Source organism: Zootoca vivipara, chromosome 8 (assembly GCF_965207765.1).
Source record: "Zootoca vivipara chromosome 8, rZooViv2.hap1.1, whole genome shotgun sequence".
NCBI classification, from domain to species: domain Eukaryota; kingdom Metazoa; phylum Chordata; class Lepidosauria; order Squamata; family Lacertidae; genus Zootoca; species Zootoca vivipara.
In genome coordinates, this window is record NC_142591.1 from 63,521,965 (window position 1) to 63,534,315 (window position 12,351).

Genomic DNA, 12,351 nt, shown 5'->3' on the forward strand with positions numbered 1-12,351 from the left:
GCTTTACGCGGGGCTGCCCTTGAAGCTGACCCAGAAACTCCAGCGGGTGCAGAACACCGCGGCGAGGCTCCTTACGGGGTCGCTGCCGTGGGACCAGATTCATCCAGTGCTTTACCAGCTGCACTGGCTCCCAGTGGAGTACAGGATCAGATTTAAGGTGCTGGTTTTGACCTTTAAAGCCCTTTGCGGCTTAGGACCCTCGTACCTACGGGACCACCTTTCCTGGTATGCCCCGTGGAGGACCTTAAGGTCCACACCTAACAACATTTTGGAGATCCCGAGCCATAAGGTGGTTAGACTGGTCTCAACTAGGGCCAGGGCCTTTTCAGTACTGGCGCCAACTTGGTGGAACGCTCTCTCACAGGAGACCAGGGCCCTGCGGGATTTGCCATCTTTCCGCAGGGCCTGCAAGACGGAGCTATTCTGCCTGGCCTTTGGGCTGGACTCAGTCTGACCCCTATGTTTTCCTCCCTTATGGTTTTGATTTGGGCTACTTTAAAATGAGGCAGCTTTTTAAAATTTTAAATTTAAACTGTATTTTAATTAATTGTTTTTCTTTCTTTTATGTCTTATTGTAATTTTACTGGTGTCAGCCGCCCTGAGCCCGTTTTTGACTGGGGAGGGCGGGGTATAAATAAAAAATTATTATTATTATTATTATTATTATTATTATTATTATTATTATATTTTAAAACTAAGTAGAATGGAATGGAATAGAATGAAATATCCTGGAAGAATACATGACTGATTGGCTGGAACACTTACGGTAACAGGAGCGCTTCATGCTGCAACATTTTGTTGCAAGCCCCACTGTAGAACACAAACGTTCTAAAGAATGGTTCCAGAATGTTGATTGCTGGCTGGCAGACTATTGGGTGCCTTTATTTAAAATGTTATTTTGTCCATTGGTAGAATTCACAAGGACCTTGCTAGAATCCCACGTATACAGCATGTGCAGAAATCCTGGAACCTCTTTTCCCGAACAAGGGGTGAACACAGCCAGTACTTTAATGAAGGGCACGATCAATAAATGCCAGAAGCTACAGCTCTCTTGGCTTCATTCCCACTCAGTTACGCCAAAGGAGCCAGGAATGAGTGGCACAGCAAAGAAGAGCGAGAGCAACAATTGTGCATAGCAAGAGACGCACACACAGCCCACTCTATTGAGTAATGAGTCAATTGATCTCAGAAATGCATGCAAAAGAAACAGACCCCCAAGACTCGGGCCTCGTGAATAATAATAAAGTTCCCCTATAGAGTTCTCCTAGTGCCATCTCAGATGGGGGAACCAAAGGTTTTATTAGCTTATTAAAAATGATTCACAAGAGTAAAAGTTCACATTGTATGTCAGCCTCCTGTCTGGCTCAGAGAGTGTGTAGTACAGTATTTTATCTTGCATAAGAAAGAGGACACCGAAAGGGAGGTGGGCTGGCTGTGCTGTGCTGAGCTATCAATTCCACATGGCCAGGGTATTAATGTGTGAAGGAGACCAAAGGCAATGTTAAGCTTTCTAACATAACCACTTGATATATTTTGCAATTTTTCTAAAGCAGAGGAGCTCAGAACAGATCTGATTTTGACGCAAATCTCAGGCTTTAAGCTTTGGGCAATCTTGTTAGTTTAAAGCAAAAGTTGGAGAAGATAACATCACTCCCATAACGGCAAACGCTTTGGAAACACCGCCTGATTCATTTTAAACGACTCTTGTCAAGATCACCGAAATAAAAAAAAACAAGCTTACCGCAGACATGGCCCAGAGAGGGTGATCTACCCTTGCAATCAAACTGGAGATAATGCCCTCAAAACCGCCACCATTTGTAGACTGACCCTGTTTCAGACAGGAAAGAAAATATTTTGGTCTCCTAGTTACAACCACACGCCCATAACTTCTGACACCAGACTGCTACTATCCGTAACACCAAACTATATTATTCTCTTCCTGCCAGATCACAAGTAGCTGTTTCCTCAGAGTCATTTTCTAATCAGGCATTTTTTTAAAGAAATACATCAATGAATATACCTAGTACGTACGTTTCCGAGCGCAATTCAAAGTGTTGGTGCTGACCTTTAAAGGCCTAAACAGCCTCGGTCCAGTATACCTGAAGGAGCATCTCCACCCCCATCGTTCTGCCCGGACACTGAGGTCCAGCACCGAGGGCCTTCTGACAGTTCCCTCACTGCGAGAAGCAAAGCTACAGGGAACCAGACAGAGGGCTTTCTCGGTAGTGGCCCCCGCCCTGTGAAACACCCTCCCATCAGAGGTCAGAGAGATAAACAACTACCTGACATTTAGAAAATAGCTAAAGGCAGCCCTGTTTAGGGAAGTTTTTAATCTGTGATATTTGATGTATTTTAATGTTTGTTGGAAGCCGCCCAGAGTGGCAGGGGAAGCCCAGCCAGATGGGCGGAGTATAAATAATAAATTATTATTATTATTATACATATTCCAAGGAGCTCCCAGTGGCTTATAAGAGCTGATAAGGATTTGCCTCTGCCAGTGAGCCCTGGCAAGCATATATGGCAATGGTGTCTAGAAGCAAGAATAACCATGTTCCAGACAGAGCCAGACCGCTGTGTTTAGCTCTTCTCATTTGAAAATTGTATCTTTCAAACTTCTCATTTCTTTTTTCCCTTCATTACAGTGGTACATCAGGTTACAAACGCTTCAGGTTACAAACTCCGCTAACCCAGAAATAGTACCTTGGATTAAGAACTTTGCTTCAGGATGAGAACAGAAATCGTGCTCCGGCAGCGCGGTGGCAGCAGAAGGCCCCATTAGCTAAAGTGGTGCTTCAGGTTAAGAATAGTTTCAGGTTAAGAACGGACCTCCAGAAAGAATTAAGTTCTTAACCAGAGGTACCACTGTATTTAATATAGCAGCCTTCAGACTTATTCACTGTTATTATCACTATCTTCCTGTCCTATTCCTGAGAGCAGCAAAGGGGGAGACTGCGACGTATTCAGCAGTCTGTGTTTGCCTGAGCTTGAAGAAGAAGAATAATAATTTGGATTTGATATTCCACTTTATCACTACCCTAAGGAGTCTCAAAGCGGCTAACAATCTCCTTTTCCTTCCTCTCCCACAACAAACACTCTGTGAGATGAGTGGGGCTGAGAGACTTCAAAGAAGTGTGACTAGCCCAAGGTCACCCAGCAGCTGCATGTGGAGGAGCGGAGACGCAAACCCAGTTCCCCAAATTACGAGTCTACCGCTCTTAACCACTACACCACACTGGCTCCTCCTGGACTGAGGATTCTGATTCGATACACGATATCCAATCACGTAGCATTATCAGGATTTGGGCTACTGGCATCGATTCCTAAGCTCTGATTTGAAGCTCGGGGTTTTAGACAGCCAATCACGTTGAGAGTGGGCGTGGCCCAGACCTTCAGAAATGTATATAAGTAGTTGCTTTGACTGGTTGTCCTGTTCTCTGTTAGTTCAATAAAGTCTCGTGCTGTTAACGCTTCCTGTTGCCTCGTAGACCCACGTATACTTCAGAGACCTTCTCTGGTCTCTCTGCCCAGTCCCACTTCTTTGAAGTCTAATTGTTATGGAGGGGGCATTTTCAGTGGGGACGGTCCTGACAGGAAGGGAGAATTAATTTTTTCCTCCCCAGTTATGACTACACTCCCCACAGCTGTTTGGTTTTGGATAATAAAGCCACCACAACTGGCTTTTAAACTCCTGCACACTGTAGCTTGAAGGAAGCCCACTATATACAGATATTTTATTCTTACTCAATTTTTATTTATTTTTATTAGCATCACCTGCGTACAAACTAGACTCAGTCCTTCTGGCTAGTGGCTGAAAAGAAACACCCCCCAGCTATTTATAATCAGGGACATCCCCAAGTAAGCTGAGAAAATACCTTGACCTAGATGAGCAATTGAGTAATGGCTGTAATTCAGTGTCATGATGCATTGCCACAAAATCCAATCATCACGAGGAATTGGCGAACTTTGCACACTGCACAATGTACAGCATTATTTTTTTTAAAAAAAAATGCTTTGTAATTCCATTTAGTGATCAAGTACAGCCTGTATTAAATAGTTTGTCGTGCACTCCACCACTGTCTGTTCCCTTGGAAAAAAGCTGCTATATCATTTGTGGCATGATGTGAACAAGAGGGGGAAAGATACATGTCACTGGAGATACATGTCACTGGGAAAACTGAGTTGCCTCAAACACAAAACTATGATGCAGATTTACTTCAACCAATTGTAAAAACACACACACAAAAAACCACATATACAAAGATTCCTATACAGGTACAGTTTTACTGTGAAGGGCCTTATTTCTGAAGAATTACTCTCGATATTTGTAGATTCAGGTAGGTAGCCGTGTTGGTCTGAGGCAAAATAAAAAAATAAAAATAAAAATTGTCCAGTAGCACCTTACAGACCAATTAAGTTTGTTCTGGGTATAAGCTTTCGTGTGCATGCACACTTCTTCAGATACACTGAAACATTAGTCACTAGATCCTTATATAAAGTGAGTGGGAAGGTGGGGTGGGGTTTTTCTCAGAAGGGTAGTGGGAGATGGGTGATTGACTCAATGGGTATGGTAAAGTTTTTGTTTTTATTTTTTAACATGTAAAGCTATTTATATAGGTAAATGTAACGTTTTAGCTGTCTGTAAACTATTGCGAATTCCTGCTCAAAGCTGTGGAGGTACAGCAGGAGAGGCAGAGGTGGAGGAAGGGGGGAGTGGTGGGGGCAGTCCGCCCCAGGTGTCTTCGCTGAGGGGGGTGACATTTGGCTCCAGTGAGGTATAAGCAGGCTTGCACTGTGCTTTAAATGGGTGGACACCTTTCGTCTTATTGCTTTAGCTCACACCAGGCTCAAAAACTCCAAAGGAAGCAAAGGTATTTTGACAGCAGCAATTCACCTTCCTTTTCTGGAAGTGTATGGGGGAAATCCAGCTCCAGATTTACTGTAGCTACAGAATAGGGTCACTTTGGCTGCTATCTTGCAGGAGTGTTTATTTCACTAATCCTGCAAGCCGTAAATATTGGACGGTTGGCATCATAGGCTGGAAAAACAACATGAAACATGAGCCTTGATTTAAGATTTTAATGCTCCTCCTGAACCACTAACAATTTTGGGAAGATCTGATGTGTCCCTGAGCAGACAACACTGAATTGCAGGAGCTTCTTCTTTCTCCCACGTTCTGCCCAGCCAGCTTTGCCCTCTTCTCATGCTTAAATGCTCAAGAATGGAGGGATATATAAGAGCCCAGCTAGAACAAAGGTTTATCTAGTTCCCACAGTGGGCAAGCAGAGCTTCAAGGCAATCACTCTTTTTCCGTGTTGATCCCCAGCACTGGATGTTCAATGGCAGACTAGAATGGAGATTCCATATCGCTATCATGACTCATGACAAATAGCAAGTGGTAAAGCTATACTTGGGATGCAGGTGGCGCTGTGGGTTAAACCACAGAGCCTAGGGCTTGCTGATCAGAAGGTCGGCGGTTCAAATCCCCGCGACGGGGTGAGCTTCCATTGTTCAGTCCCAGCTCCTGCCAACCTAGCAGTTCGAAAGCACGTCAAAGTGCAAGTAGATAAATAGGTACCGCTACAGCGGGAAGGTAAAAGGCGTTTCCGTGTGCTGCTCTGGTTCACCAGAAGCGGCTTTGTCATGCCGACCACATGACCTGGAAGCTGTACGCCAGCTCCCTCGGTCAATAAAGCGAGATGAGCGCCACAACCCCAGAGCCGGTCACGACTGGACCTAATGGTCAGGGGTCCCTTTACCTTTACCTAAAGCTACCCTCAGTGACTTTGTCTACTAATCCTCTTGCTTCTTCCAACAAAGCATTTTCCATATTCTTTATATCATTGAAATTCCACTCAATATTGATCCAGAGCAGATTCCAATGTATAGTTAGCAGAGTAAAAACTTAAACACGTTGCAGGATTCTCCCCCCAAAAAACAGACCAGAGGCAATTGTATTTCATCCAGCAGAGCTTTACTGCTACTGAAGGCAAATGAGCATAATGGTCACAAATCCAATACATTCAGGATTGGCACTGTCCATAAGAAATCAAGTTGCAGCAGACTTAACTTAAACTTACAAACTTATAATAAGACTAAACCTTAACACTAGATACAGAACACCACACCTGAAAGAAAAAGAGACAGAAAGAGCGAGCGAGCCCAGGCTCCTTCTGGCCTCACTATTATAGTCAGCATGACCTTGACTGAAAGAGATAAAGATAACAGAACCAGTTTAAACCAGCTGTACTCACCTTCTATGAAGGAATAACCCAAACATCATGAATTTTATTTTGCACAGAGAAGCTTCCAGAACCCCCTTGAATTAATCAGAATAGGAAAGATCTCTACACATCAGATCAATACTTTCTGTACCAAGAAATGCAAACTGACACTTTACTGAATATTCCAGCAGACTGAATAGAGTTTTGCAGTTTTAACAACCCAAAGTAATGGCACACATAAGCCCTAACAAATGGCAATGGAATGTTCATGTCTCCTGTGGTTAACTCAGTGATACTATTCATCAGAGACTATTCATCACACATTCTGATGAGAGTTAGCTAGTCCTAAATCATGAAATGAATTTGCTTGTGTGATTCCGCCCTGTTAATCATACTTCCACATACTAAATTTGTAGCCCAACCTTCCTCCAATGAGCTCAAGATGGCAAACATAGTACCCCCCCCCATTTTTTATTCCCCACCACCACCCCACATACCAATGCTGTAAAGTGAATTAGGCCAGTGTTCCAGAAAAACTGGGAGATTGCGTTTTTTATCGCAAGAGAACCATTTTGGTTGCCACTATTTCGGAGCACAATTCCCCCTCCCAAAAAAAGCAATTTTGTGGGGCTGCAATCTCTCACACACACCCCGAAAAAAACGTGCTTTTGAGCGCTGTGCCTGGAAATCGAGCAAAATCACAAAGTGGCCGCCATTGCTCTCACCATAAAAAACGGGAAGATGGCATCCAAGAAGTTGGCGTTCCAGATTTTGGCTTCAAAATTTTGGAGGGCATACAGGAGTTAGTGGCTGGTCCATGGTCACCCAGTGAGCTTTGTGGATGAATAGGATTTTAAGCGCACATCCGCCCACTCGAAGTCTAATCTAACCATTCCATCACACTAGATCTCATACAGGTAAATTGCTGTTTAGGTGAAAGCGCTATACACTGGCATTTTTATACTTATTTTATTGTGGGGTCTTAAAAAACAGCCCCAAGTGTGTTCTGCAACGGTAACAAGGTTTCTGCTTGGAATTCCCCGCATTGTACCGGCAGCTAGCAGAGAACATCACAGCCTCATTTACTACCTAACAAATGGGTTGTTTTGGGGGGGGGGTAGGGAAGCTTTTAATGTTTAATAGATTGTTGTATTTTAATAATCTGTTGAAACCCAGCCAAATGGGTGGGGTATAAATAAAAAATTATTATTATATTATTATTGTTTGGGGGTACCTCTCAGGGAGTCAAATGAATGTACATATTGATTACATCTAGCAACACAGTCATAATAACCCTGCTTTTAAGAGCACAGGTGGTTTGAAAGGAAACATTATTCACCCAGATGCACTGCCATGACTGTTCTTCTGAAGCAGCAATATTAAGCAGCCTCCTGACTGCTTACTAGCCATGTGTAGATGCCTTGGAATGAATTGACCATCTCTGGTGGTGGAAAAACACTCTTGTTACCAGGCCCTCCAGTTCTTCCCGAAAGGCTGCATCCTTGGTCAATACCTTAACAGCAAAGAGCAACGACATTATTTGCAATTACTTGCTTTGAAGCAAGTAAAATTGTGTTTATCTAGTGGCGACTATTGGTAAGCGAATGGGGCCTATGTACACAGTTTAGATTTAAGTATGCACAGTCTCTCGTCTCTCCATTAGACAGGGAAGGTTTTCTAAACAAAAGTGAACTATTAATGCGCAAAGTTTCATGTTCCCAGCCTGCATGGAAATTATTAGAACTTAGATACAGTATGTAATTTGTCAGGAGCAATGGATATACAATTAGGAAAGGAGCTCTGTTGAAACAAATAGGTTTAGGAGAAACGTTCTATTTGGGGAAACAGAGGTGGCCATATTGGGTGCCATACCACACACACACACATACATATAATTTTATTAGAAGTTTTTAACATATTAAGCATTAAAATCCAAATTCTTCTATAGAAAGATAATAAAAGGCAATGTATCAAAAGAAATAATATAGTAAAAATATAGAATACAATATTCACGATCCTCATAAAACACAATTATATATAAGTCGGGGGTCGTCTTATACGCCGGGTCGTATTTCTTATATGGCAAGTATATTCCAAACTCTATATTTTAACTGGAAAAGTTGGGGGTCGTCTTATACGCCCAGTCGTCTTATACGCCGGAATATACGGTATAGCCCTTTATCACCATTCTATCTCAATCTCCCATCTGCTTACTGAGAGCTGAATCTCCCCCATCTACCACCTGGGAGGTCTCCCCCCCCCCAATTCCTCAGCTTCACAGCCTAAGAAAAACCACTCTGATCTGTCTCCCACAAAGATGTTAGGTGCTGTGAACTCACAGCGCCCAGAAACATGTGGTTGGGGGGACGGGGACGTCCAGGTTCGCAGCCCTGGGGGGGGGGGAATCGTCATCCCCGAGGGAAATTGCATTGCAAATTGCGCAAGTTCAGGGCGCCCAAAATGGCTTTCACTTGGATATTCAGCAGCCGGTTTCAAGTTTAAAACACACAGTGGGAATCAGCTAGGAACACAGGAAGCTGCCTTATGCGAAGTTAGAGTGGTCCATATGGCTCACCAGGGACTAGGGCTGGCCTATGTCCAGGATCTCCTGGACATTACTGGAATTTCAAAGGCGGAAACGATGTTTGGGGCAGAGGTTTGTTCTGGATCCTCGGCATGCAATCTGAGAAATTGCGGGTTTGGGGGGGGGGGCATTTTCAGATTTTTGCTTCTTGAAATATGGCAACCCTAACACTGACTGGCAGTGCCTTGCCAGTATTTCAGATATAGGAACATTCCCGGCCCTACCTAGAGATGCCAAGGATTGAACCTGTGTCCTTCTGCATGCAAAGCTACCACTGAGCCACAGCCCTTCTCAAAAAATTCAGAGGTACCGGTATATTCATTGCATTAGAAAGGCAAGGCATGCTTTGATTTGCAGAACAATTTTAAAAATTAAATGGCCACCGGGAGGCCTGGCAATTTTTTAAAGTGGTCCAAGATGGCAGGAAGAGGTTGAGAACTTCTGAAGTAGACAATGCAACATTGAATATAAATTTAACTCAGAGTAAAACCTGAAAGGTTTTGTATTTCTGTTTATGCAGTCTTTAGTAAGCCCATATGATATACTATGATCTTCTGCTGCCACCATCAGGTCACTTGGAGGGCAGCGGAATAAAACTGTTTCATCCTTTTGAGAATTAGGTCTGGAAATGAATATACAAAAGGCACCTCAACTGGCAGCAACCTCATTTTACATATTGCCAATGATGTGCCAAAGATTATTTGATTGCACAATCCATGCATGTTTATCCGTAAGTAAAATCCCACTGTGTTCAGAAGGGACTGATCTCAAGTATGGTTAGGGTTGCAGCTTCACTTTTAAGCGTTTTCACAAAGAAATAGCTAAAGCTGATAAAAACTAGGCAGATTTAAATATCTGCACATGAAACACATTCCCATTTTTATCTTTTGTGGCAGAACCATAGAATGGTAGAGATGGAAGGGACAACAAGGGTCATCTACTCCAGCCTCCTGTAATACAGGAATCTTTTGCCCGACCCTGAGATTAAGAGTCTCATGCTGTGACTGAAGCAGTGATTCTTTCCAGGTAGACCCATTAGGTTTAGATTATATGTGCAATGACTTGAGCATGTACTTTTAATGTTGTAGCACCAGTTCTCTGGAATTCTCATCCATTGGAAGAAGTTTGTTGAAAACATTTTTTTCTCTCTGCAGTTTTTAATTCCTGTTTTTTTTATTTCTTAATACTGTTTTTATCATCTGTTTTAAGTTTATGTTCTGTTTCTGTAGTCTACTGTTTATGCTAGTTTACTGTTCTTTTCTGCACCATAGTTTAAAGACAAAAAATGAATAAAAGCTAACGTGGTTGCACTGATATATATCTTTGTTTACATAAGAGCATATGACATACAACAATTACATAAAAATAAAAATAGAACAACAAACACTCAGATAATTTTTTCCAGATATATTAACAAAGTTGTGCCGAGCTGGTTTATTGTTCTCATGATGCATTTTTACTTTGTTGCCAGGAAGAGTTGGTTTTTACTGGAGTTTGTTGTCCTCTTTGTGGAGGAAATTCCTCCAACAGCAGGCTATACATTTCAAAATAAATTAAGAAGTGTGCATGTGTGGAGTAATATGTCCTTTAATTTACAGTATTCATTCTGCTTGCATTTATCACTGGGTTATAGGATATAATTGAATAAAACCAATAAGGTTAGATAAACATGCACAGCATTATTGTTGGAAATTGGTCAGCTGTTACATGAAATAGTATGAAATCGGACTACAAAAGTCCTTCTGGGCGGTTTTATGTTTCAATACAAACACTGGCTAGTGTAACGGATTGACACGGTTTTGAAATATTTATTCCTACCTGGCTGGAAAAGAGTTAATCCACCTCCAGCCTGACTGACATAACATTCTGGTGGGGGCGGGACTGTTCCCAGTTTAAAAGGAGGGAGCAGCGGTTATGTCAGTTGAGGAGAGGGAGAGGGAGTGGGTAGGTGTGAAGAAGAAAGTTGAGAGGCCAGCAGAGTGGGGATCTATATGAGGTTCAGGAAGGCTCGATGTTAAATGTTTGACAGAGATTATCTACAACCGAAACGTAGCTTATAAACACATGAAACGTTAAAGCAGTGGTTCCCAACAGGTGGTCCGAGGACCCCCAGGGGTCCGCGAGCTATGCCAGAGGGGTCCGCAAGATGCTATTAGAATAAAAAATATATTAAATATATTTATTTTGATAACAGATTTTTTGTTTTGGCCGCTTCCTGCATGAGCACAGTCTAGCGCAAAACTAGAATTAGATAGAGGCAGTAGTTCTGCTGTATGCCGTTAGGTGGCGCTTTACAAACACTACTGTTTTGCAAAGAGGCAGCGCGCGCATTCTATTAACGCTCACCTCCCCAAGATGCTTTGCGCGCGTCGGCTTCATTTGTGCGCTACTGCGCAGGTACCCTGTCTTCTCCATTCCGCTCCCTCCTCCCTGGCGCGCGCTGCCTCTTTAACTCATCTCATTAAGAACTGAAAATTAAAACTAACTGTATACTGATGGAGTACTCTGTTGTAACTGTAAAAAACATATAAATATAAAATATAAAAAGACTCTTAATTTGGCTCTCAAATTAATGGGGGTCCTTGTCACAATAGTGGCTCGATGAGGGGTCCTCGAGAAAATTTTGTTGGGAACCCCTGCGTTAAAGAAACAACTATGTTCTAAGGTTAATAAAATTCTTCTCTTTTGTGCCAAGAAGTATCGTCCTTATTTTTCCAGCAAGATATCGGGACTCACAGAAGTGGTAACTCATTAGAGGAAAAACTTACCTCAGGAAAAGAGGCGAAAGTTTGTGTCTTAGCATAACACTGAGGAGGCTTAGAAAGATAACCTGGGGTGTCAACAAGTTGCCAGCGTGGAAAGGGCAAACTTTTGCAGTAGGGGGAATCAAGCCGAGTGAGACCCTTTACTGGTGGCAGGAGGTTATTCTATCAAACAGCCTAGAGGGTTTTTTTTATACCAGGCCACGTGAGCTGGAAGGAGAGTCTCTTTACTTATAAACCCACAAGAATAAAGGGGTTTATTTGGAGCCGGCGGGAGAAGAGGGTGGGTGGCTTCACCTCTGGATTCCTGTGTCGCATTTTAGTAATAGAGAGGGGGACATTTGTAGCACCTAGCATTTGGTGAAAAGCATTGTGCTTGGTAGATATGTCTGCTCACTGTATCGAAGTGATACCACAGAACGTCCTGGGATGGAAAATATTATTAGAGGACATTCTTCATCTTGCTGATGCAACGTACCTGAGGCCTCAGAAATTATGGCAGGTCCATCTCATCCATCACTGTCTGCTAACGTCAGTGACTTGCCAAAGTCCTTCCCACCCCTGCTTCTTACTGGGAATTGAACCTAGAACCTTCTGCATGCAAAGCAGAGGCTTTTCCACTAAGCTATGGTCTTCTCCTTTAAACATTTTTTTAAAAAAAAATACAAGTAACAGTCAGGGAAGAAGGTGGGATTACAGCCCCAAGGACACAAGCTGAGGGGAAATGACCATGACTAATAACTACACCCCAGGAGTGGGGCCAATGAATGCAAATGGTAGATCA